This window comes from Paramormyrops kingsleyae, chromosome 1 (assembly GCF_048594095.1).
Source record: "Paramormyrops kingsleyae isolate MSU_618 chromosome 1, PKINGS_0.4, whole genome shotgun sequence".
Classification (NCBI taxonomy): Eukaryota; Metazoa; Chordata; class Actinopteri; order Osteoglossiformes; family Mormyridae; genus Paramormyrops; species Paramormyrops kingsleyae.
Window position 1 is genome coordinate 59,834,910 of NC_132797.1, and position 27,328 is coordinate 59,862,237.

Below are 27,328 nucleotides of genomic sequence, written 5' to 3' on the forward strand. Positions count from 1 at the left end.
TTTACAAAAATGTTGTCATGTTGCAATAAGTACGAATAGTGTAAGCACCGTTCATTTACATGTACACATATGGCCGTAAGCAAAACAAAACAACGCGTTACAACATGCAGTCAGTTACCGGGTAACGTTATATGACATAAAAATATATTTCCTAATATTGTGCAATCAGTGCTATCCGCAAGCAAACTTTAGCGATTTTTTTTCAAACGTTTCTTTACAGAACATCACCGTAAACACAAACACAAGATTGATGGTAATATACATGTAATGAAAAAATGTCATAAAAATCCTTATTAATGGCAAAAATTACTTAACATTTATGGGTCTGCTTGCTCGAGTGGGCAGTCATGTTATAAATTTCTCTTAGCCCTTCGTTTGAAGTGAGGTCCCGAAAAATCTTCGTTTCGAGGGCTATCTAGCCCTTCCCCTTACCCCTACCCCTCCAATCAAAAGAGAATTGAGACACCCCTACCCCTACACGTGAACGCGCCAAACGGAGGGGTAGGGGTAAGTGTAGGGGTAAGGGGTAGAATTGGGATTGGGCCTAATTTATTCCAGCCCGTAAAGCAGAGGCACACAGCAGAGTGGGAGAAGTGCCGCTCCCAGCAAAATGAAAATAGCCGCAGCACCAGCACGACAAACAAAGTTAAGCAGTCCCCGACAAATTTTCAAACTGTGTGCCATATGATAAGAATGGGGCACGATGGAAGGCGATAGCAAACGCTGTCGCGATGTATAATAGTGCAAAAGACATGGTGCCCATACATACTGTGGAAAAGCTGGGATTCATTAACCTGCTAAAAGTTTTAGACCCGAAGGACGTGCCTCATTTTTCTTAACACTGGTAATTTTTCAAAAGCTTTCTTTTGCACTATGTCAAACCCAATGGCATAAAGTATTTACTTAATACTAAGCTGACATGATAAAATTATGTGTTTTTTTTCTATTATTATTACAATATTACTTATTACTTTTATTTATAAGTTTGAGGATGTATTGTGTTGTTGCCAGTTTTAAAATAAGCTATAGAGAAACCTTTCTAAAAGTGTTTACAATAATAACTGACACTTTATTGATCCCTGTGGGGAAATTGTGTTTATGCCTCCCTCAACTTGATCTTTGAAGAATAAGTTGTCTGTGAAAGCCACCTGTTGGGGCCTTGCCCAAGGACCTGCAGACGTGCTGAGGTTGGGCTTGAACCAGTGACCTTCTGATTACAAGCACATGGCTTAGCCCACTGAGCCACACACTGCCCCTAAAGGTGTGGTCTAAAGTAAAAAAAAGCTAAATAAAGTAGTTTGATTTTGAGTAGGGGAGGGGAAAATCGATTAAAATCGGAAATCAGATTTTTTGTGAAAAAATCTGAGATTTTATTTTTAGGCCATATCACCCAGCTCTACAATAAGTGACACTATAAAAACAAAATACACTATACAAGAAATACTGTACAAATACAGTACAATACAATACAAATACAATACTAATGTGAAAAATTATAAATATTATAAATATACACAGGTGAGTAACACTGTGCAATTTTAAGGTGCGAGGTAGAGTGTAAACAGTTTTTGTAAACAGATCTGTAGCGCCTGCCAGAGGGGGGTAGCTGGAGAAGATTGTGTCCAGGATGTGACGGATCTGAAATGATTTTAACTGCTCGTTAAAATCTATGCTCGTTTAGCCGAACTAAAGTCCACAAACAGGATCCTGGCATAAGTTCCTGGTGTCCTGTAATGTCCTTTAGATGGGCTAAAACCAGGCGTTCAAAGGATTTCATGACCACAGACGTCAAGGCGACAGGTCTGTAGTCATTCAGTCCTGTAATGGTGGGTTTTTTGGGCACCGTGATAATGGCGGAGCATTTGAAGCAGGAGGGAACTACACACAGCTCCAGGAATCTATTGAAGATGCGGGTGAAGATGGGAGCCAGCTGATCAGCACAGGTTTTGAGGCAGGAGGGGGATACACCGTCTGGTCCCGGGGCCTTCTTGGTTTTCTGTTTCTGGAAAGCCGGCTCACTTCCGCTTCGTGTATTCTGAGTTCCAGGGGGGAGGATAGGGGGGTGAGAGGTGTGATGGGGGTTATTGTCTCTGGAGTGGGGTGGATGGGGGGTGTGAATCTGTTTATCTCAAACCTGCAGTAGAAGTTGTTCAGCTCGTCTGCCAGGTCTTTGTTTGCTTCAGTGGGGGGTAGGGGTCACCTGTTGCTGGTGATGTCTCGCAGGCCTCTCCACACTGATGCAGGGTCATTGGCTGAGAACCGTTCTTTCAGCTTCTCAGAGTAGCTTCTTTTTGCCACTTTGATCTCCTTGGTCAGCGTGTTCCTGGCCTGCCTGTACAGGGCCCTGTCACCACTTCTGTAGGCATCCTCCTTGGCCTGGTGAAGATGTTGCAGTTTGGGAGTGAACCATGGTTTATTGTTGTTGTATGTGCAGAAGGTCTTGGTCGGGACACACACATCTTCACAAAAATTGATGTATGATGTCACAGTGTCTGTCAGCTCATCCAGATTATCAGATGCAGCTTCAAAGACAGTCCAATTAGTGCAGTCAAAACAGTCCTGCAGTTTCTGCTTTGCTGCATTGGTCTACTTCTTCACAGTTTTGACTACAGGCTTGGCACGTTTAAGCCGTTGCCTGTAAATTGGAATAAGATGGACCATACAGTGATCAGAATGTCCTAAAGCTGCCCGGGGGACAGAGCGATAGGCATCTTTTAAAATGGTGTAACAGAGGTCCAGTGTGATGTTGTCCCTGGTGGGGCAGTCGATATGCTGTCTGTATTTAGGAAGTTCCTGATGTAGATTCACTCTGTTAAAATCACCAAGGACAATAAAAGGGAATAGGGATATTTTCTTTCCGGGGGGGTGATCTGGTCGGCCAGCATGCATTTACATCTCAAGCTCATTTACATCTGAATGTTGGTGGTGCTGTTAGACTATGAGAATTGTATGCTTTGAACTCTCCAGTGCTTTTTTAATGCCATTCAGTGACTGATGTTGGGAAGACAATGGATATTTACTGTACACCTCCATGTCTCCTGGATTACTGACCCCAAGTCATTTCTGCTACATGGCTTTACACTGTACAATATTTATATTTACATTTAAAGCATTTAGCAGACTTATCCAAAGCAACGTACAAGGTATCAAGGTACAATAAGCTGGGTTTAGAGGAGCTTACAGTTTTGATGACGAGTCCGGCTCTGTGATGGAGAGATGTTAAAGTGTTTTCTGTCTTGTGATTTCTTCTATTTCAGGGGCTTCTGGTGTGTTTAGAGGTTTAGATGGTGGACCAGACTTCACGAAATAGCGCTCTAATGTGACTAGCCTTTTTCTGCGTATTGAAACTTTTCAGAAATGCAAGACTTTGCCAGTGCTTTTGTTCACCACCCGAGCATATAGTCGTGAACAGATGTGAAATTTTGGCCAACTTTTTCATTGAAATTCGATTTGTATGTGTTCAGAAAAATTTGTGATCAGAGGCTTTAAAAGTGTTTATCCAAATAGGGACCTCAAAAAATGTCCCCAAAAGTAGGAAAATTTCAGGTTTTACTACACTTTGGGGGCAATTTGGTCCTCAAATGTGATCTATGCAAACCCACACACAAACACACACATACTACCAGTCAAAAGAGATGTTAATGACTTTCACACATTCAGTTGACCCCCCCCCACCCCCAGCCCCACCACTTTTCTTGTGCTTGTGGGCAGTACCTTGCGCAGGGTACTTGCTATGGTAAACTTTCCCTGTGTGGCTCAGTGGGCTAAGCCTGTGTGCTTGTGTTCCCCAGGTCACTGGTTCAAACCCAGCCTCAGTATGTCAGTCATGACTATACAATGTATAAATGTTTTTGGTAGACGATCATACTTTTTTTCCACTATAGTCTTCTGGTTTCTAATTTACATGCCAACAACAGTTTTGACTGGTAGTGTTTTAAATTGTTTTTCCTGTAGTGTGTAATGACTGTTTAGTAGTGTTTATTTAACCGACTGGCTTGATAGTCAGAATATGGAATAGTCTTCCTGATAACATAGTGCAAGCTGAATCCTTGAGTTCCTTTAAATCAGAGCTAGATAAGATTTTAACAACTCTGAGCTATTAGTTAAGTTCTCCCTAAGCGAGCTTGATGGGCCGAATGGCCTCCTCTCGTTTGTATAGTTCTTATGTTCTTATGATCTGAAAGCAGTGTTCCTTAGGTTAAAAAAATAACCTCACCTTGACCCCTTCAAACATCTGTCTCATCTGTCTCATTGTTTCATTGTGGCCAAGCAGAGAAGTTAATGACACATTCACACATCATTGTGAGAACCTCCCCCCCCCCGTGGATGGCTACTTCTGTAATCCGGCTGTTAACCAGACAGAAAGAAAGAACACACTAAGGAGTGTGTCTGTTTTATTCCAGCACAGTACAGATCCATATGTTTTTTTTCCATTTTCCACTCTGTCCACCTTTATTCTCCACAGTCAACCTTATTACTTTGTTTAGACCTGTAATTAGTCTGTCACACACATCTTGGGTCACTCTCTTCTCCCAAAATAACTCTTGGACATGCTGCTGCTTTGTACCTGGCTTGGCCTCCTTGCGGATGAAATCTTTCATCTTGTGCCAAACAAGCTTAATGGGCTTCAAATTCTGTTTAATTTTCATATACCTCTCATTGCTTGACAATATCAGTCTTAATACTTTGTTTAGACCTGTAATTATTGTATTGGACATATCTTGGGACCGCCTCATCTCCAAAGAGGGAAGTAAAATAAAATTCTAATTTCATCAATAAACTGACTAAAAACACATTTTGACAGTTTTAGGCCATCCTTGCCTCACAACAGAAACTATTTCTAAATTTCACAGGCCATTTATTGCAGTGTAGTGAGTTTATTAATGAAATTGGAATTTTGTTTAAATATAGGAAAATTGTACTTTCTTAGATTTTCATTTTTTGCAGTGGAGTTACAATACCTGATTCAGGTATCTTACCTGATTTCAGGTAAGTCACTTCAGATCACTGCTCTCCCTGGTGGATGGATAAATCATTGCAAGTACTTTACACACAGAGAGTTGAGGGGTGGATCATGCCGGCCCCCATTTTCTACATCATCGTGGGGGATCTCATTACAGTCAAGGACCAGCCAAGAGCCAGTCAAGGTCCTGTCAAGGACCTGTCATGGAAACTGGGGAAATTTTAAGCGGCTGGATCTGTATATTGAGACTAGTAGTCGTGAGTAAATCAATATACAGGGTATACAAAAGCCAAACTTAAATGAAATTTCCTTTAGGGTGTTCGTCTGTTGGGTGAGTGAGATGTAAGGCAGAGTGTATGTGGAGGGGGGTTGTGTGCCAAGTCAAGGGCAATAAAAGTTGGAGTTGTTTCTGTTTGTAGCTCATTTACTTTAGCTAGCTTCTGTGGAGTATTCTTTTTAAATTTCTGCTGTCTTTCCCAGTCAATGGCTGTGGCCTCATTCATTTTCTCTATCAAGGTCTCATCAGTCACTCCCAGGTCATCCAGGTGAGGTTTCAGCTGCAGTTTTATATTGTCACTCAGTAACCCTGTGCTGAGTGACCTCAGAAACTTCTTTTGAATGAGTTCTGGACTGTACTGTACATCTGAACTAACATCGTTAGCAGTTGCTAAAAGCCTTTATTTAAGTTTAATCGCATGGAAAAGAAAGTTTTGAGGGGATTCCTTTGTATCCTGGGTTATATTAACAAGTTTGTGGAACAGGTCTGTTTTTCTGCAAAAATGATACTTTATGGTATTTGTGTGGTTATAAAAATGGTGATCTGTACACCAAAAAACATAGGACGTCCTGGTCCTTTAATTGTTCTGTCCCTTACAAAAAGCCTGTCAGCCACTTCACTCAGATTGGTGAAGACAACATTACTGATGTTGTTGCTCGTCAGGGCGACAAACTCATTTAACCTGTCCAAAACTAAATGACTTCTGAGCATCAGAAAATCTGCAGAGTATGAACTATCGTCAACTTGCTGCGCTAGCATCATAAGTTCCTCCACAATTTCACCGATCACCTCCATTGCTCAAATTTCCCCCTCTTGGTCATCGACTGCGAGTGACGTCACTCCCCATACAATCCCGCCCCACAGTATAGACCCACCCCTGACAATGATTGACAGGTTTCCGTGTAATGCGTCGGAAATTCAAATGCAAAATGAATTGCGATTGCGTTTGAGTTTTGGCAGGCTACATACGCGACGCAGAGAAAGTGAAAAAGCAGACGTGGTAATTGATTTTGCTATTTAAATATGACAGGCTCATAACTTGTAAGACATGGGAAATGCAACTGCAAATGGACTTTGCTTTTTCATTTGAAATTTGGCAGTCAGTGTTCGTTTGCGAAAGCGAAAAACCAAACGATAATGCAAAATTTGCAATTGCATTTGAATTATGTCACACTTTATGCGTCCACATATGGAAAACGCAATTGCAAATGCAATTTGCAATTCCTTTTGAAAAATGTCCAGGATTTCCCTCCATATCTTTTAGCTGTTCAAGAGTAAGTTGGCATAGTAGCTCGGTTAGCTGGTCTTGTAGCCGCTCCAGCTCCATCTTGTGCGTTCCAGCTTTATTTATCCTCTAATTTCCAAACCTTGTTTTGTAGCACGTTGAATCCCCGTACGGGCCACCAATTTTGTTGCACACGTGAAATAAATAAATTCCAGAGCAAATGTGCCAAGAGAGTTTTTTTTATTTGCGTCTCTGCCATTTAACACAGTCCTTCTCTTTTTCCTTGTGATTGCTTGCGTCTCTGCCCATTATTTCACTTTTTTCTTTTACTGCCACCTTGTGGTTAAAACATGCAACCACCAACATAACCATAGAACAAAAGGCCCATTAATTCTGGAGAGTGCCAAGCAACACACAAAAGAAATTAATCATGAAGGGTCTATTACAATCGCAGGTAGCCTATTGTGCGGTAAGGCAGCTGTTGCGCTGCATTATGGGATTTGTAGTTTGTGTGTTGTCGGCTATTCATATCGCCGGGGCATTAAAAAAAAAAGATATATAAAATGCTCTTGCGGGCCGGGTATAATTGTACGCCGGGCTGGATGTGACCAGCGGCCGTTGAGTTTGACACGTGATTTAACTGTTGCTCTTTCTAATTGTTTTCTGACAAACTGTTGTTTTGAATGTCACCAATCTGTAATAATAATTATAAAGAAAATGCCAAAACCCAAACGGTCTTTGTGTGTTTCATTATTGATATTCACAGCACTGGCTCTTAAAAACATAGTGTCTTCTGATTATTGGCCCGATTATCGACATTGACTATCACCTACCTGTACCCCACTACCACGCTCTGAGGGTGAAAGGGGCTACACAAGCATCAAAATGCTGAGGTCTTCAATGGTCCAAGCTAAGGGATATAAACTGTGCTTGAATCTCAAACACTTCTTTTGTTTATCTTCATGCAGACCTTGGCTTTCTCAGCTGTAGGCCTGATCTTCACAGATGGATGTTGGACTGGGTGGGCATTCATGGAGACATGGGGTACAGAGATACATGACTTGTGTTATCTGGGAGCACTGCGCCTCTCAGCTGGTGCTTTGTCCCCCCTCTTCCTCTACCACTTTGTATCGATGCTGAGGCTGGTTTTGTCTGCTAGGCAGTGCTTGTATCTCAATGTCTTATCCCACTGTCAGTGAATGAGCCAGCTGTTGATAGAGATGTTCCCTCTGAGTTAATCTGGATGTAGTGTGACTCTGTGTGGGTTTCAGACTCTGATGACCCTGGCCCAGCAGAACTGGGAGCCCATAGACTGGAAAGTTTACACGTTTCAATGCCTTCATGCTTCTGCTCTCCATAGCTGCTGGCCTGCAGTTGTTCTAGGTTTCAGTTGAGTGCCAGATCTTGACTTCACCTGTCATTTACTGCCACAGATTCAGTTTGTTTGAGTAGGCAGGCAGACGGCTATCTGCTAGATAACAAATGTGTTCCTGACTGCTGCTGGCACCATCTCAGATAACGAGGCAAAAATAACATGTCCTGATAATGTGATCCCCTTGACAGATGGCAGCAGCATCTCACTGATACAGGACGTCTTTGTATACAGTAGGTTAGCCTACTGTAATGCTTATCCGGGAGCACACACCGCACATTAAATACCTTGCAGCGTATTCAAAATGCAGCAGCTCGAATTGTCACCAGGAGCAGGAAGTTTGAACAAATAACCCCTGTTCTTAGTTCTCTGCATTGGCTTCTGGTTAGCTTTAGAGCTGACTTCAAAGTTCTCCTACTTACATATAAGGTACTTAAAGGTCTAGCTCAGGGGTGGGCAATCTTATCCGCAAAGAGCCGGTGTGTATGCAATGCTGCATTCCATTTGCCCTCGGAACTCGGATTCCAAGCCGGATTCCGAGTTTGAAGCCAGAAGTGACGACATGCGCGCTCCCGTTTCTCGGAAATCCGACAAATATCTCGGATAACGCAGAGGATCCCGAGTTCAGAATCCAAGATGGCTGCGCCCTTTATCAACAGAAAGGAAAGTTGTAGTTTTATCCTATTTAAGCACTACTTCTCATTTGTGGCTCATTAAATCGGTCGCACACACTATACCGTCCAACTTATCTGTGGACGTGTTACTACGGAGTTTTATACGTGAAGCACCGCGCGTAACATGTTATCAAGTGATATTGCTAACAATGGCTACCAATTAACCGAGCTAGAATTGGATTTCATGATTAGTCGGATTATTTGTCGGATTTAAGGTAGTTCGGGCTAATTGTAAGTGAACGAAGATAAAGGCCATTTAAACTGAGGTACCTTAAATCCGACAAGTTGTCCGGCTAAGCAAAAAATCTTGCTTTTTCATATGGGTCCATGGTATTGCTACTTCTGTGGCAAATGGAACGCATCCGACTCAGTTTTCCCGAGTTTTTAGCGAATGTGATGTAATCTCAGAATTTGAAAATCGAATCCTGAGGCAAATGGAATGCAGCACAAGTTTTCACTGCAACTCCCTAATTATGTCACCAATTCCCACATAGCAGACAGGTCTGGCCCAGATCTGGTGTCAAGCTGGCACTGCTGGCTGAGTTCTGGCATGGCAAGTGGTATGTCAACCAGATATGGGCCAGGTCTGGCAATGATGGCACTGTTTACATTATGGCATGCCAGATGTGGCCCGATTGTGGTTTGGTCTATGTGGCCCAGGCACATAGAAGACAGGTCTGGCCCAGATCTGGTATCAAGCCGGCACTGCTGCCCAGTTAGCAAGCACATGTGGGCCGATTCTGGCTGAGTTGTGGCACATTCAGTTCACTGTCAGCAACCGCACAGTATTAGTGTGGCAAAAGATTGTGGGCCGATTGTGGGCCGAGCACGGCAAGCGATTCTGGCTGCCTGTCGGCATTTTTCATCTGGGCCAGAACTGTTCTGAGCACAGCGAGCGATTCTGGCTGACTGTCAGTATTTTTAATCTGGGCCAGAACCATTCTGAACACGGCGAGCGATTCTGGCTGACAGTCGGCATTTTGCGTTTCGGACGACTTTGGCTGACAGTCATTTCAGCATTGGTAACATGCTTTGTGCCGTACCTAGCCCTCACCTGCCGTAAAATTCTGGCCTAATGTCAGATAAATATTCTCAAAAAAATTTGAACCAAAACTAGTCTTAACATGGAAGATCATTCTGACTACAGTCTATAGGAGGGGTCACCAACATGGCGCCCCCAAGGACCACATGAGTTGCCCACAGTGACTGTTCTAAAAATAGCACAACTCACCATTGAGCAGCGTCTAAAAATTAATTTTATCCTGTTGATATTCTTATTTAATCACATTTGCATTTATATAGATTTGAAAATGGCGATATCTAAAACAAAGCATTTAAAACATGTTTATTATTCATGATTTAAGAAGAGTGTATCAAACTGGTAGCCCTTCATAGGGCTCAGTACCCGTGAAGTAGCTACAGTACCAGTTTCAAAAAGGTGACCCCTGGTCTTAGTCTATATATGAGAGTACCAGGTTCTCATTTCACTATGTTGTATATGTAAATCTGCAAGATGTCACCTGGGTCTGTTCGAGCATTGGTAATGCTTTGTCCCATACCTGACCCTCATCTGGCGTAAAATTGTGGCTGAAGGCTCTGCTCTCAATTATATCATAACCACTGTCTGTTTGGGATAAAGCCTATACTAAAGAGCATGAGAAACACAATAAAGAGCCAATGGCTTACATGCAAAAAGACTCCAAGCACCAGCTGCTGACACAGTACAGTCCCACTGATATGACCATGTTTTTGTTTAACATTGGAAAACCATTAAAACTTATTGGATATTTTTTAACTATATCGTCAATCATTATTTTTAATCTGATTTATGTTTACTTAAAAAAAGGAAAAGTAAAAACAAATGAAACCATTAGTTTATCTTCTCTAATATCTTGTCTTTTAAAAATATACATCCGTTTGTAATACTTTGTGTATAGGGCTTTTCTATTGACCGTTCGGTATTTGATCATCTACGCTGAACAACCAATCCTGAAATAGGTGGGCGTTAACGTTTCAATTAAGACCAATCAATGTCCTTTAGACGTCACTGCAACTTCACCGGACTTTGAGGCTGTTGACGGCATCGATCAATTTTAGATGGCTGATTCAGTTTGAATAATAATGAGCGAATTGTGGTAAGTGAAATATTTCAGTTACTTTTAAAGTTCCATTTAACCTTTTTAGTCAGGGATTTTAGCTTAAGATTCTGTCGGAACGGTATGTTGGGAATGATCGTTCATTTTAAAAAGCCGGTTCAAACAAGTCACACGCCTTGACATAACATTAAATACAGGGCTCTCGAGTTTAAATCAGATGTTTAACGTTAGATTACATCTGCAGAGCTCTCAAGTCTCACATATTGTGTGTGGGACACACGCATTTAACACAACAATCTCCCACGCCAAACGATATTTCTCTCTGAGAAGTGATAAAGCTCGCGCCACAGAAATTAATTGCTAATACAAACCTGCACCTTCTATTTTTTTCTTTTCATGGGGGACATGTCACTTCAGTCCACTGCCCCTTTGTTACTGGTGATATCTGAAACTTGTAAAAATGAGCCCCGCAAGTTCCAATCTATGACTTTGTGCATTTCATTTCTAGTGATGGAAATATATCTTTATGTAGCCGGGTGAACAGTGTGCGCCTTTAAGTTGTTCGGGTGACTTGACATGGTATGTTTTACCATGTGGCTTTCTTCCCTTTTGCGTGAGTGTTGGCACTTTAAGATTGCGACGCACTGGTTTGGCCACGATGCGGTACGTCCGTATGGCGTCGGGAGCCAGGAAGTAGCAGCCCCGTGGAGCGCGGAGACACGTTGGCTGGAAGACGGGCACGCCCCCCACGCCGAGGGCCGTACTGAGCAGCGGAGCGGCGTAAGTAACAAAGTGTGCCGGTGGATAGGACCATCCTGTGTTGTAGGCACTAGCTTACGCGAAGCTGTGTATTAATGCGAATGCTTTTGTTCGGTTAAGAGGGGAGATAGGTGACTGCGCGGACTCCAGGTTTCGCGTTCCCTAGCACACAAGCTACGCGACGGAGTCCAATTGTGAGTTAACAGATTTCCTTTTTTTTAACAAAATGCTTTCTTTTGGAGTTCTTGTGAAATGGTTGTAAAAATGTTCTGTTGGTAGAACTGTATTACCAGGTAAATCACTGTATTTTCTGTTGGGGTAATCGTGTAAGAGAAGTTTTGTGAGATTACTGAGGGCGACACGTTTTAATGGGGCTGCAAAACCTGGGTTTGAGTGTATGGATTGCGTCTTTATTATAAAGTGTTGCCTTATTTTGTGTTGTATTTTATTTTCTTTATTAGGAACTGGCCACAACTGTTGTCTATAGTCCCTATAGCGTGTATTGTCTATGGGTTTTGTATGGTGGCCCCTAGAGACAAAACACACGCAAAAGAAAAAGCAGAAACAAAATGAAAATGCGTAGCAAATTTAAAAAACACACACAAAAGAAAAAGCAGAAACAAAATGAAAATGCGCAGCAAATTAAAAAAACACACGCAAAAGAAAAAGCAGAAACAAAATGAAAATGTGCTGCAAATTAAAAAACACATGCAAAAGAAAAAGCAGAAACAAAATGAAAATGCGCTGCAAATTAAAAAAACACGCGCAAAAGAAAAAGCAGAAACAAAATGAAAATGCGCTGCAAATTAAAAAAACACACGCAAAAGAAAAAGCAGAAACAAAGTGAAAATGCGCTGCAAGTAGAAGATCCCAAAACGGAAGTGCTCCACGACGCTTGGGGGCGCGGTGAGCTCATGTGGTCGAGTAGCTACACGGACGAGGATGTTCCAACGGCCAGTTTGGAACGAGTAGTAAAGCATGCTCCGGTAATACATCCATGGTCGAAGGAGGTAAATGAACTAAATATTAGAGCATTTGTGTTGCGTTTTACTTAACGCTAGAAACTGTATTTGTTAGGTACACTAAGTTGTTAACGTTGATAACTTTAATTTATCTGTTGGAATGGCGTCAGTTTGTGAATGAAATGTTACCTCAAGGCTGTTGGTTGCTGTTTATATTCTCCATTGTAAAGGAAAAATGTTTTTTGTTCTTCCAGGGAGCCATGTTTTGTCCATATTGTGGCCATAACTTGAGAAATGTTGTTAAATTTTGTGGATCATGTGGCAAGAATATTGAGTTTTTGGCAGACATTGATGACAATGGTAAGCTTTTTAATTGATATCAAACGACGCTAAAGTTGACTCAACCAGTTACTCTATAAGCTTTGGATATTTACAGTTCAATTCTGCAGTCTTATTTCATTATTTTATGTTAGTTATATAAAAGACCCACAAGCCCACTGGATATCATTTAAACCAGCAAGTTGTAGTTGTAGGCCTGGCTACTAATTTCAGAACATTTGAAAGGTGAATCTCTTTAACAACAGGGAAGCAGCATATTTATTTGGTTTGCTAATAATGAGACTATACTTATGAATGAAAATGTTATATTTAGTTTCAACTGCACAGCTCACTGTTGATCTAGTGTAACACCTTTTTTCTATTTTATCAGAGCCATTTCTACAAAACATTTCAAAAGAAGATCTCATTCAGAAATATTTCAGAGATGGTTATTCCTATAATGAAATTTTGGACGTTTTGGCATCAAAACACAAGCAGAAGATTAGTCTCACCACACTGAAATCAAAATTTAAAAGTTTGTCACTGTCCCGCAAAAGACATTATTCACTTCTACCCTTGGTTCGTGCTGCAATAATGGAAGAGCTGAAGGGACCTGGGCAACATTATGGTTACCGTTCAATGCGGCAGACATTGTATCAGAAACACTGTCTTTCAGTGAAAAGGCATGATGTCATGTTAATAATGGCAGAGCTCAACCCATCTGGAGTTAGAAATCGCTCCAGACAAAGGTTTGTAAGAAGAGTATATGATTCACCTGGACCAAACCATACTTGGCATGTTGATGGCTATGACAAATTAAAGCCATATGGTTTGGCTATCAGTGGTTGTATTGATGGCTATTCCCGGAAGGTATTATGGTTGGTTTGTGGAGCAACTAACAACAACCCAGAAGTCATAGCTCAACACTACCTTCAATGTGCTTCAGAGTTTGGAGTCATACCACTGCGGCTTCGCACAGACTGTGGCACTGAAAATGGTACAATGGCAGCAATGCAATGTGCCTTACGGTCATCTCATCAGGATTTGTTTGCAGGAGCTGCCAGTCATATGTATGGTTCTTCAACATCAAACCAACGAATTGAAAGCTGGTGGTCGTACTTCAGAAAACAGCGGTAGGTTTTAAATAGTTGTCACAACCCACTACAATAACCAGACTGTTAGCCCAGATGCTGTAACACTTAATCAGTGATGCACAAGCTTTTGCTGCATGTCACACCACCTTACCTTCATCTATCCACTTTTACTATCTGGCCCTTCAGTTCACTTACATGAAAGCAAAAGCTACAAAATATAAACTGTAATCCTCGATGAATAAATTTGGATAAATGTTAGTCTCAGCCAAAAAGTACCATTTGGAAAAAGTGCATAGTAAATGGTGTCATTGAAAGTTTAAAACAATATCTCTTAATTAAACAAAGTATGTGTAGGCATCACATAACTTTGGTAGGAAGAAAATTAACACTTTCAAAAAAAATTTATGGTCTGATCAGTGAGAAAATCACTGCTTATACTTTAAGTAGCACACTAATTATTGTATTGTTCTTATCACTTTGATAGTTTGAAACCATAGGTTAATGGCATAAATACCTGTGAATGAGTCCTCAGTCATCCTGAGTGAAAGCAGTAGTAGAATATATAGTACATGATATTTAGCAATGTACAGTCTATCATATTTGTAAATGCCTTTAACAAAGTATTTTAAGTATTCACAGAAAAAACGTATTATGATACATTTTAGCAGCCTTTCTATAAATACTACCTTTTTGAAGTCCAGTTATATTACAATGACCTACACAAAGTAATACATCTCAAATGTACAATCCAAAATGTACGCTGTTGTGCTGTAACATTAAAAATTGTAAATTGATGTATTGAAGGCTGGTGCTTTGTCACTTGACAGTATGTTTGTGATTTTCAGGTCACAATTCTGGATGGACCTTTTCAGTGACATGAGGGAAAGACACCTCTACAATGGTAGTCATGCACACATGTGCTTGGTGCGCTTCATTTTCATGGCTGTGCTTCAAAGGGATCTGGATGAATGCAAAAGAAAATGGAACACCCACATGATCCGCCCTGTTAGCCAGTCACGCTGTCCATCTGGTAAATCTGATGTGATGTATGACCTGCCTCATAGGTATATGTTACTTTGTCAATTACAAATTCCTGAAAATTCTGTAATTTAAAGTTTTCACAGAATGTACATTTCATGTCACTTTTTTAACCTATGCACTTTATCTAAGGGCGTTTTTCCACCGCACCAGGTACCGTACTTTCGGTACTTCCATAAAGTACCGAAAGGTTTAGGCTAGAAAATGCTGCTTATTGTTTTGTCATGTTATGTCAGCTTCTGTCACAGTATAAGATTCAGTAATATCCAAATTGCATGAATGCTGCCATCATTTACGTTTACGTAGGTACACTTACTTCAGCTAAGCCGATCAAGGCAGTAAGAATTAGCGTACTGCTAATTCAGTCTTTTGAAAGCAAACAAATTATTTAACGTTTTTTTTATTTTCAGCGCGGCATTGTTCGGTGTTTCGCGTGTGCCTAATTTCTTCCAAGCGGCTTGGTATTACGGTGTTCCGGGCAATTCAGTTTCCCTATGTTTCTCCTGTCTATCAGGAAATAATGTTTCCCCTAATATTAAAGCAAAGAGGTATGTGAAATGTCTGAAAATGACTCAGGTACATTATTACATGTGAATACAGTATTGTTATTAGTACCGAGGCCCAGAGTTGCTGTATACCTGTTTTAACAGGGGGGAACCAAATATCCTGGATGTCAGGAAATAATGTTTCTCCTAATATTTAGGCAAAGATGTATGTGAGATGTCTGAAAATCACTCAGGTACATTATTACATGTGAATACAGTAGATCGTCAAGCATAATATAGTCTTATAAGCAATACGTTTTCATCAAGAAATATCTCTAACCAGCAAATTAAGTAATTTCATTTATCTGTAAAAACAAAAAACATCGAAAGGCATGTGATGTTTTAAAATATATGGCTTGTTTACCTCAAGAGCTTCGTAGAAAGACATGAAAACAACAGCTAAACCGTGTACAAATCAGCGCGCGACACGGGAAACATAGGAAAACTGAATTGCCCCGAATGGCAAAAACTTTATTTCAAGTCGTGCCATCCAAATCCCACTGGATCTATTCATCCAACCATATGGCAATTAAAGCCTATGTTTCCTCGTTTGTCCATCCTTCCATTTTACTTTTTTATATTTTTGTTTTGCTTTTTATTTTGTTTCTCGCTGTTCGCTGTGTGTTTCAAAAGATGGCGGTTGTATTTTGTGTTTCAGCGGCAGGGTATTTGCATAACCAATCGACAGCAAATACGTTTGCAAGTCCCACCCCAAAGTACCGAAGTACCAAAGAAGTACCCCAACTGGTTTGGCACTTTCGGTACTCGAGATTTCGGTACTGGTACTCGACCGGAAGTCAATGGAAAAGCGAAAGTACCGTACCAAAAGTACCGTACTTTGTGTGGTGGAAAAGCGCAGTAAATGGTCTGCATATACGCTCTCAGAAAAACCTGAAAAGTTTGTGAGTTCACACAACAGAGGTTGCACTAACTCAGTACCATAATGTGGTTGGTGGTCTCATGAAATTGCATACATTAACTTTAAGCATAATTTCTATGGCCCTGTAGTAACAAGGATATTGTAGCATTTTCATTATACTTGAAGATTAAAAATTTCCTTGTACATTTAACTTCTAGGTTTGGAGGACGCAACTGTGGCCTTGAAGTTGTACAGCAAGAGCTGAGCCAGTTCCAGATGGAATCAACTCAACATTTCTGTGGAGACCCTCACCTACAGAAATGTTTTGAAGAACTATACAATGGTTTCACTCCACCTCAGACCTGGGAATCTTGTGTGGAGAACTACATCAGACTGAAAACACTTGCTGATTTGTAACACCAAGGTTTCCACACATTTTTGAAAACTTGAATTAAACCACGGAGTCCTGTATGTGGTTAAGATTAGGCAACACATACACTTTGGTTAAAGCTCAAGACTCATTTTTTCACATTTTAGTTATTTGATTACAGTGGGATCAAATACATTTTTTTGCTGCCAGATGATATTGTCAAGATTGCCAGAATTAAATAAACTTAAAATGCAGAAGTGGAAGAAACTTGGTTGTATTAACTTTATCAGATTGCTAGACAAATTGAAAACCAGAACACATTTATTGCAAACCTTAACCATCAGTCCAAGTAGTTTGTACTGACACGACAACAGATGTGCAAAGGTATTTCTTCGTAAAGCCATGTTGCCAGAAGGAAACTAATAAAATTTGCCGTCCCTTTTTTATTTTTTAGACAGTAACCAAAAGGGATATCTAGCCTCTTACTGACCATCAACTTTAAACACATTTACTGTAAGACTTACGACAATGCAGTCGTAATAAACAAATCAAGATACAAGCATCATATTGTACAGGTCCCAAGCAATCAATACAGGCCAAAACCAGGAGAGTTAAGAATTGCAAAGTCCATGTCAGCCTGGAACTGCTCATATGACTGAGCCACTGGAATTGCTATGGTGTTTGCACATGTTTTCCCAAGTTGGAAAACGAGATGAGTGATTGAAGAGCAATCTGGGTTTGGGTTCCATTCCAGCTGGTGGAATGCTGTTTAAGCCTGTCTCAAACATCAGGATTTCTTGCAGGGAGACTGCCGTTTTGTTATCTAAAATGAAATACAAAGAAATAGAAGTTCCAATGCAAATATAATTCAATTTTGTGAGATCCAAATCATTCTTAATTATACTGCTGCAAAGCTACCATGTAAAGTGTATAACAAGATATTTGATATCTAAATTCACTTAAAATTGTTAGACAGTTGCAAAGAAACATCTTAAGGTTTATTAAAAGAAACTGCACTATAGTAAAAAAATGAGGTGGAGCCTCTAATTATTGTCTCCAATAACCTACTATCCTGACATTTCAGATTCAGAGTAGCAGATGGGAAAAGCAATTGTTCAAATTAGGTTTTTTTTCCATGTATAGAACATGAACACCTACACCTCTACAATCTAATTCAATCCAATATAGCAGCTGCACCATGAATTCTACTTTTACAAAGTCATAATTTCTCAGTTTTTAAGTTGAATCGGTCATAAATGTGATAATTGTACTATGTGTTTATTATTGAGGTCATAGTAGGTGGTGGAGTCATAATGGAGTGTTATATTAAGAGGTGGTTGTAATGTTTTTGCCCCCTGTGACGACCCTGACGTTTTCTCCAGGCCCTACTGGGAAGAGTGTGGCTGATCTTGATTGGCCTATCCTATAATTAATTGCTAATTGGTATTCTATATAAGACTCTGTAGGGAGGGAGACTGGGGGGAGTGGGTCTTTGTGTGTCATGTAGTCATTTGTTGACCCCTTTAGTTGTTCTTTCTCTTGTGCATTTTATTTTTCTTTTTGTGCTATGTAGAATAAGGGTTGGTGGTGATTGTTTGTTTCTCTATCCCTAGACTTTATTATGTGACTTATTTCTACTGTCGAACCCGTACAAGTAATTGTGATATATTGAGCACCACTTATACAAAGACACGATTTCACTCCACGTCTTTAATACCGAACCATGCTAGCCAACAACCATTATACATGCGGAGAAAACGTGTTCCCTTACATAGCAGTGCGCATGCCCCAAGGCGCCTAATACAGCAACACCATTAGGACATATTACTTGCAGCATTAACGGAACTGTTAACATAAGTTCAATACATCACAGTAATAAATAATCTTTATTGGTTATATGTATTCTGTTTCGATCCCTCTTTTATGTTGCGACCTCAAACGAGCGGGTTGTAACATAAAAATGGGGGCTCATCCAGGATCCTACATGTATAAGTAAATGCATAGAGATATTGTGTAAATGAGACTTCAGTAGTTAGAGTGTCCTCAGCTGGATTAATAATCCTTCCGTCGAGGCACTGGTTGTTATTTCAGTTTGTTGTTTTCTTTTGTTATTTTTGAAGGTTAATCTGGATGGGGGTTTTAAACCTCTGCTGGGGGCACGCTTCGGGCTTTTAGTTTGAAATGCCAATTGTCTTCGAGTTCAGCGTTTAAACGCCGCCTCGAGTCCGGTACACCTTTGAAGATTAGGTAGGTTTAGTTTTGTTTGTGGTTATTGGAGTCTCATCGTTCATGAGGTAACATTTTGTCGACTTGTCTTTTCTCTATCTTATAACAGTGACGTTTCTTTTGAGCGTGTTTGTTGTGACGGTCCCTGGCGACGTGTCTGATGGGATCTGTATTTTTACGCTCTAGTTACACATGTGCTCACGCTGTTGTGTGTTTGTGCTGTTGTCTCTTTGGTAGGTATGTCGTCGTCCTCAGTAGTCGAGGATTTCTTTGCATTTCCTTCAGAAATATTATTGGAGAGGTGCACGGACGAAGAGCTTTTACAAATTGCCGAACGATTCAACGCGGAGGTAACAAGCAGTGATAAGAAGCTTAAGGAAACGCTGGTAAAAGTTGTGAAGAGCGCACTTTTTGAGCGAGGCGTTTTAGAGGTAAGAGCTCAACCTATTAATCCTGAGGAGTGTTTATCCTCCTCTCCTGGTGATGATGAAAAAATAAAGTTTAGTGAGATGTCCTTACAAGAGAAGCAGTTGTGTATTGATGTGGAGAAGCTTCATGCTGAACGTGATGTTTGTGCTTTAAAAGAAAAAGAGTTAGAGAATGATTTTGAAATAAAAAGGTTACAACAGCAGTTAGAGTTACGTAAAATAGAATTGCAATTTGAAAAGGAAAGAGAGGAGAGAGAGTTTCAGCTGCGGAAACTTGAGCTAGAGCTGAAAGTAAAAACCGACCCAATTGCTGTTCAAGTATCATCTGGGTCCGTGTTTGCTGAGCCTGTGTTTGACGTTTATAAAAACATTAGGCTTGTGCCGCCGTTTTTGGAGAAAGAGGTGGAAAATGGTCCTTCTCGTAATATAGTGGAAGGACGACTTAACAATTCTGACGTTCTTGTAAATTTGCCTGATTATTTGTCTCATTTGTGTGAACCAGAGAAGACTGATATAATTAATTTGATAAGTTCATTCTCCTCTCATTTTTCTGATGTTCCTACTCAAACTCATGTCATTGAACATGACATTGATGTCGGTATGGCTCAACCCGTAAAACAACATCCATATCGAGTAAACCCTATAAAAAGGAAGTTGCTTCAGAAAGAGGTGGATTATTTACTTACTCATACTTTCGCTGAACCAAGTTTTAGTTCGTGGAGCTCTCCTTGTATTTTAGTGAATAAACCAGATAATTCATATCGATTTTGTACTGATTACCGGAAGCTTAACGCTCTTACAAATCCTGATTGTTTCCCTCTACCCTGAATTGATGACTGTGTCGATCGTGTGGGTTCTGCACAGTTCGTCAGTAAGTTCGATCTCTTAAAAGGGTATTGGCAAGTGCCTCTAACAGTTCGTGCTAAGGAACTATCTGCTTTTGTTACCCCTGATAGTTTCTTACAATATACCGTTATGCCCTTTGGGGTTCGAAACGCTCCAGCTACATTTCAGCGTTTAGTCAATCGAGTGTTGTCCGGGTTGACGGGATGTGAAGCTTACCTGGATGACATTGTTTTGTACAGTTCTTCTTGGTCCGAACATCTTGCACAGATTCGTGAACTTTTTGAGCATTTTGGTTAAGGTAAATTTAACCATAAATTTTTCGAAGTGTGAATTTGGTAAGGCTACAGTGACATATTTAGGGAAGGTGGTTGGTGGAGGATGTGTAAAACCTAACAACGCAAAAGTGGAAGCCATCTGTAATTTTCCCGCTCCCACTACTCGACGTGAGTTACGACGTTTTCTTGGGATGGTGGGATATTATAGAGGGTTTTGTAAAAATTTTGCAGATGTAGTTGCCCCTCTAACAGATTTATTAAGTCCGAAGAAGCCATTTGAATGGTCACAGCAGTGTCGGTGTGCCTTTGATAATGCGAAAGCTCTTTTAGCGAATGCTCCTTTGTTGATGGCTCCAAATTTTGAAAAACCATTTTTGCTTGCCATTGATGCCAGCGCCTATGGTGCTGGTGCGGTTCTTTTGCAAGAAGATGCTAAAGGAATCGAACATCCGGTGAGCTATTTTTCAAAGAAATTTACTCGGTATCAACAAATGTATTCTACGGTCGAAAAAGAGGCTTTAGCCCTGGTTTTAGCCATTCAACATTTTGAAGTTTATTTAACTTCAATCTGTGGTCCTATCATTGTTTATACCGACCATAATCCCTTGACTTTTTTTAATCGAATGCGTGGTAAAAATCAACGAATCATGAGATGGAGTCTTATTTTACAGCCATTCCATTTATCCCTTAAACATATTCGTGGTAGAGACAACTTGGTTGCTGATGCTCTCTCCCAGTTGTAAGGTATCCCAGTGGTGTTGGTTTTCCTCTCTCATGTCCTAGGGCCCAGGAGTCTGAGAGTGAAGTGGAGTGGGACATCTGGAGAATGAGTATTAGTGTTCAACTTTACAGAATGTTATATATTAAGTCAGTGTTTTGGGTGGTGTATTTTTCATTGTTTTGTTTTGTCGGTTCTTTAGATAACCTCCTTCTGGAGTGGGAGGTGTGACGACCCTGACGTTTTCTCCAGGCCCTACTGGGAAGAGTGTGGCTGATCTTGATTGGCCTATCCTATAATTAATTGCTAATTGGTATTCTATATAAGACTCTGTAGGGAGGGAGACTGGGGGGAGTGGGTCTTTGTGTGTCATGTAGTCATTTGTTGACCCCTTTAGTTGTTCTTTCTCTTGTGCATTTTATTTTACTTTTTGTGCTATGTAGAATAAGGGTTGGTGGTGATTGTTTGTTTCTCTATCCCTAGACTTTATTATGTGACTTATTTCTACTGTCGAACCCGTACAAGTAATAAATAATCTTTATTGGTTATATGTATTCTGTTTCGATCCCTCTTTTATGTTGCGACCTCAAACGAGCGGATTGTAACACCCCTCATTCATCTTAAATACGGAGCCAAAACATTGATATATTTCACTCTAGTATGACTCCACCACCTCCATAAACACACAGCCCACCCCTCCCGCAAGGGATGGTTGAAATGCAGAGAAATAAATTCATTTTAACAAATGTGCAACATGTATTTGTGCTCAATGATGACAATATTTGCTTCTATTCTATAACAGAAATAATCATTTTGACAGTTTCAACTTAAAACTAAGAAATTTTAACCTTGTAAAAGTAGAATTCATGGCAGGGCTGCTGTATTGGATTGCACAGGTGTATCCAATGTGGATAATAATAATCGATACTTTATTGATCCTCTTTGGAAAATTGTTTGGACTGCTGCCAAACCGTACATGTCAGCGCTTACTATGGGGTTTTGGTGTCTTGACCCAGGGCCACCTCAACATGTAGCTTAGCAGGACTGTATCTAACCACTCTCCTTCAGGTTTGTAGACGAGTGCTCGACCCACTGAGCCACTTGCCGCCCCAAAAAGATTGGTCTAAAAACATAGTATTGCACAAACCTTCTGAGTCAATCAGATAGTCTCTCCAGTACCCAAGCACTCTGTTCTCTTCGTGTCGCCGTGAACTGTCAGGTTCACTCAGCACAACTGCAAAAATGTCCTCCAATATAGCAGAAGTCAGCGGCTCTGCCCTTGAGCACATGAAGGGCTGAAACAAGAACGGATGCTGCTGCAGGGCATGGATGACACCAAGTGTTGCAAGGCCTTCTTTGAATCTAAGAGAAAAATTTGTCATATTAGCAACTTTTATGTTACAGACATTGTTACTGCAGAAACAGTATGCAGAAACACAGCTTATGCTTGACCTAGCACTACAATAAAAACCTGTGTATAAATCCTTTCATGTATAATTCAATTATTCTCTAAAGCATAATGCCAGAGCAATGAGAGTAGGCATTCATTACCTCATCTTATTAATCCATTTTTATACTTGTAGCCTTTCAACAATATATTATTTATGCTACTAACTTTACTTTTAATTTGCATGTTGTATAGTTGCTATGATTAACATGGAGGTGGTTAAAGAATCAGGAAGATATAAATTTAGTTTAGTATGATTTATAGCAATGTTTATGCAATAATTTCTGATTTCATGTCGATCATAGCGCAGGGCATGGATTATTTGAAAGGGAAAATGTAATAAAATGGAAAGTTTACATATAGATGTTAAGCTTGTTCGCAAAACAACCGGTACTTAGGGCCTCTACTAAAATAAACCAATAACAACAAAATGAAACAAAAAGTTGTGATGAAACAAAAGCTGTGTTACCTTTACATAAATGTCTTTTTTGTATTTGCATTTTTATTCATCAAGTGCATTTAGCAAACTAATCAGAATTTGCATAGAATGTGTGGTTATAATTCAGACTCTTGATATTTGTCCTCACAGCCTCATATTACTGGTTCCATATTGTTTAAAGCAGCTGTGCCAATCATATCCCAAAACATGGATAGGCAGACCAGGGAGGTGTTTTGGGTAATGGGATTCATCTCTGAGGTTTTATAGGTTGACAAATCCCTAAATAGAAATTTTTACAAAGCAGTTATGAATACTATAAAAAGTCCTCATAATTTGAGCATATAAAATATAAATCAACATGGCAACAATGACTTAAGGTCAGAGTAGTGAGAATATGTTACCTTTGTATTGAGAAGTGGTTGCGGTATATGATGTACCACTGAAGGTAGTCCTTAATGATCTTTTCTTTACCATCTAAACGGTCAGGAAATCCATAGCACCTGGCTGTCTGCAAGAGGCTGGAATGTTTCTCAATGTACTCTTGAAGTTCCTTCAGTGTTGCAGCATTTGATATCTAGTGAAAGAAAAAGACACTAGCATCACAAGGTTTCCCTCCGGTAAAAAGTGTACAGTAGTTTCCCCATCAATTAAAAGACTTTTTAAGCATAGTAATTTAACTGGATGTTATGTTAAAGTAGTGACATGACACTGAAAACATTAACTTAGACATGTTGATGGATGACCTTTTCGATGTTTAAACATCAAGATTTGAGAGGGCTAAAACAGCATGTAGTTTGTTGAAATGAACCTACTTCCAACAGAAAAGCTTTTGTAGCTTCATCAGTTATATCTTCAATGGTGACCTCAACATCAGACTTTGTTGTCCAAATCAGATGCTGGTAGAGTGTCTTGGAGAGGAAGGCAGGCCCAGGCCCACCATGGACCACTGATGAGGCAATCATTCTGCCAGCAAGGAAGTATTCATCCTCTCTTGCAGCTGTTGATGGATTTGTTTATTTATGCAATAAATAGAACTTCAAATTTAATTACTTTTTAATTTCAAAAGTACTTCCACATCAACACTTTTAACATGTTTATTTCATGTTTTAAATCAGTTTTATTTTCACATGGTATACATTTCTTACCGGCACTGTCAAATGTGAGAAACTTGCTGTCTTCAGGTCCATCAAAGATCCGTCGTGATCGAAGACATTTTATTAATAAAGTCAAGAATTCACGTTTAGGACCACCATTATCCATTCCATCTTCATGCTGTCCAGTGTCATCGCTAAACTTGACAAGTATGTCATCTGCTGGGTTGTAAGATACTGTACACGTCTAAAGCCCCGAGCTGCTCCATCCCAAACATGTGCCCTGTTTATATTAAATCTGCTGACAGATTTTTTGTTTATCTTTGAGGCCAGCTCTTCAAGAACATCTGCAGCAGTTAGGCCATTAGTGCTGGAAAATATCAAAATATAAATTAACACAAATGCAAGAGGTTTTTACTCAGTTTTAGCATATTTATCTTTTAACAATAAAACCTATACTAACCTGTGTGTTTCCTCGTCATCATTGTCAATGAGAACTTCTTGATCAGAGTCACTATCAATTACAATGGATGCATAAACACTTGTATATTTGCTGTAATGAAAGACATTTAGGAAAATAATTCAAAAACGTGACTTCAATAGAACCTTTCCCATTAATGAACATATATTCAGAGAGGGAGAGACCAAACATTAACACAACACTGGTGGTCACCCTGAGCAGTCTGCAGCTACACAGTTCCATACAAAGCAAAAGTAATAAGAAAACAATGTTGTTACATGTAGTTATAGAAATTATGGCACCACGTTATGCACTGTCAGGTGGTCAACCTATAATGTTACATTAGAATTTATTAATTCATGCTATTTTTATAAAAAGAACAATATTTGTATTTTAACAGGGCTAAAAAATGGCTAATCCTTAAGTGGCAAAGTAGTAAGTTTTACACAGCCTGAAGTTACCTGAAATTTTGTTCATGTATAATGTCTTAACAAGACCAACATCATCTATTCAGTAGTTTTTGTGACCAAAACCTACCTGTAGCAGTCACCTTGAGTCTAAAAATAAAAGAATATGACAGTTAATATCGTTTACATGCCAGTAGCCTGAACAATATTTTTTTGCTTCAGACTCTTACCTCAGACAAAGGTTGCACATTACTCGATGCCCTGTGAAGAATTAAAGTGGTTAGGTTTTCAGTTATAATACATAGTGGTATTTTTACATAAATGTTGACAATACAAAATGTACCTATTTCTTGAATTTGCCGTTTCTGGGGTGCTGTGATTATTTGGAAAGTCCCATACCTGATAATTAATAGAAGTGGCTTAGCTGTAGAGAAGAAACTTCTCATCTATATCTATCTACACACACACACGTATGCATGTGTGTGTGTTTTGATGTCAGTATCTTTTAATATATAAACATTAATTGACCCTTGGTCAATATACTGTATGTATGTGCTGTCAAACGATTAATATTTTTAATCAGATTAATCACAGGGATTTAGATTAATCACGATTAAATATCATTCATTTTTAATCTATATTAATCGCATTTCATTTTGCATGAGTAAACAGACTCAAGAAAAAAGGGAATATATATGCACTTAACATGTTTATTGAACATTTTGAAAACGAGTTGGATGCATTTCATCTTCCACAGAAGTGCAATACCATGGACGCATATCAAAAAGCAAGATTTTTTGCTTAGTTGGACAACTTGTAAGATTTAAGGTACCTCAGTTTAAATGGTCTTTATCTTCGTTCACTTACAATTAGCCCGAACTACTGTAAATGTGACAAATAATCAGACTAATCATGAAATCCAATTCTAGCCTGGTTAATTGCCATTGTTAACAATATCAGTCGATAACACATTACGCGCGGTGCTTTATGTATAAAACTCCGTAGCAACACGTCCACAGATAAGTTGGACGGTATAGTGTGTGCGACCAATTTAATGAGCCACAAATGAGAAGTAGTGCTTAAACAGTACAAAACTACAACTTTCGCTTCTGTTAATAAAAGGCTCAGCGATCTTGGACTCGAGATCCTCTGTGCTGCTCCGGGATCTCCTAGAAATGGGAGCACGCATGTCGTCACTTCCGGCTTCAAAACTCGGAATCCGACTCGGAATACTTTATGACTGCTGGACACGGAAGCAGGAACGGGGTTTATTTGGAATCACTCCAAATGCAGGACATAGGAACATGTAACATCAAAACGTCAATGACAGATCTGGAGTTATAGACACTGATGTGGACTTCAAACAATCAAATTGACAAAACAGTGGATCTCATCGTCCACTCAGATCATAGAATGCAGGTTTCTTTGTTGTTCCACACACAAAAAGAGAGTGGGCGGTAAAGCATTCTGCTTTAGGGCCCCTATATTGTCGAATGGTTTACCAGCTTATGTTTGGGATGCCAATTCGGTCTCAGTTTTTAAATCTCGACTGAAGACATATAACTTCGATTTAGCTTACCCGCAACCTAACAAACCGTAACTATGGCTGCTGGGCATGTCATTTTTATCTACTATACTTCTCCATTTCTGTGTCAACGCATGTTCTGACCATCCATGCTCTCTGCCTTCCCACCAAAAAAGATTTCATATGTACTTTTGCTCTCACTTCTGTCTATGTAACATTTCTGTTCCATTCCATTTTGAAACTGGTGGAAACACAGGCAGGTACTCCAAAGGTACAAAGCAGGAATCAGTCCAGCTCCAGCTCCATGTTGGTGGAAATGACGCATCGGAGATCCAGAAACCATTCTTCGGTTCCCACCCTTGGGGTCACTGGGAGAACCAGGCACCAAACTTAGGTTCTTTCCCATGGGATCCAGACACCGGGTTTGGGTTCCTACCCTTTGAATGACTGGGAGCTCCAGGTATCAAATATTGGTTTCTACCCTTTGGGCCATTGGAAGATCCAGACACCATGTGTGGGTTCCTACCTTTGCGGTCACTGGGAGATCTAGGTACCGGGTTTGCATTCCTACTCTTGGGGTTACCAGGGACCAGTGATGGGCGGCAGCGCCGCTACATGTAGCGAAGCTATTAGTTTAACTACATTTTCTAGTAGCTTGCCTGTAGCGTTGCTGATTTCTGAATCAAATAACTTTCCAGTAGTTACGTTATTTTTTTGATCAAGTAGCGACATAGCGTCCATAAAACCTACAATTTCCAGGACATGTCTGAGAAAAGCAGAGGTTTCCTCTGCAGTATGATTTTGAAATGCAACAATCAGACAGAAATAAAGCATGTTCATGCACAACCTTGTACTCTGCTTCTACTGCCTGTCTATCGAAACACGCATGCGTATGGCAGTGTTATGAGATCAAT

General features: G+C 39.9%; 2 long non-coding RNA genes across 2 annotated transcripts; one reads left to right on the forward strand and one right to left on the reverse strand.

Moving 5' to 3' along the window:
* The first annotated feature begins 12,299 nt into the window (after positions 1 to 12,299).
* LOC111847910 (uncharacterized) lies at positions 12,300 to 17,019 on the forward strand. Its single transcript, XR_011993145.1, has 5 exons — positions 12,300 to 12,376; positions 12,583 to 12,688; positions 13,038 to 13,779; positions 14,586 to 14,804; positions 16,401 to 17,019. It is a non-coding gene; the product is annotated as an uncharacterized lncRNA (long non-coding RNA).
* LOC111858269 (uncharacterized) lies at positions 16,856 to 25,422 on the reverse strand. Its single transcript, XR_011993144.1, has 8 exons — positions 25,233 to 25,422; positions 25,020 to 25,150; positions 24,486 to 24,575; positions 24,077 to 24,392; positions 23,744 to 23,928; positions 23,333 to 23,505; positions 22,193 to 22,407; positions 16,856 to 17,375 (listed from the first exon to the last, which is right to left on the reverse strand). It is a non-coding gene; the product is annotated as an uncharacterized lncRNA (long non-coding RNA).
* Positions 25,423 to 27,328: the final 1,906 nt, after the last annotated feature.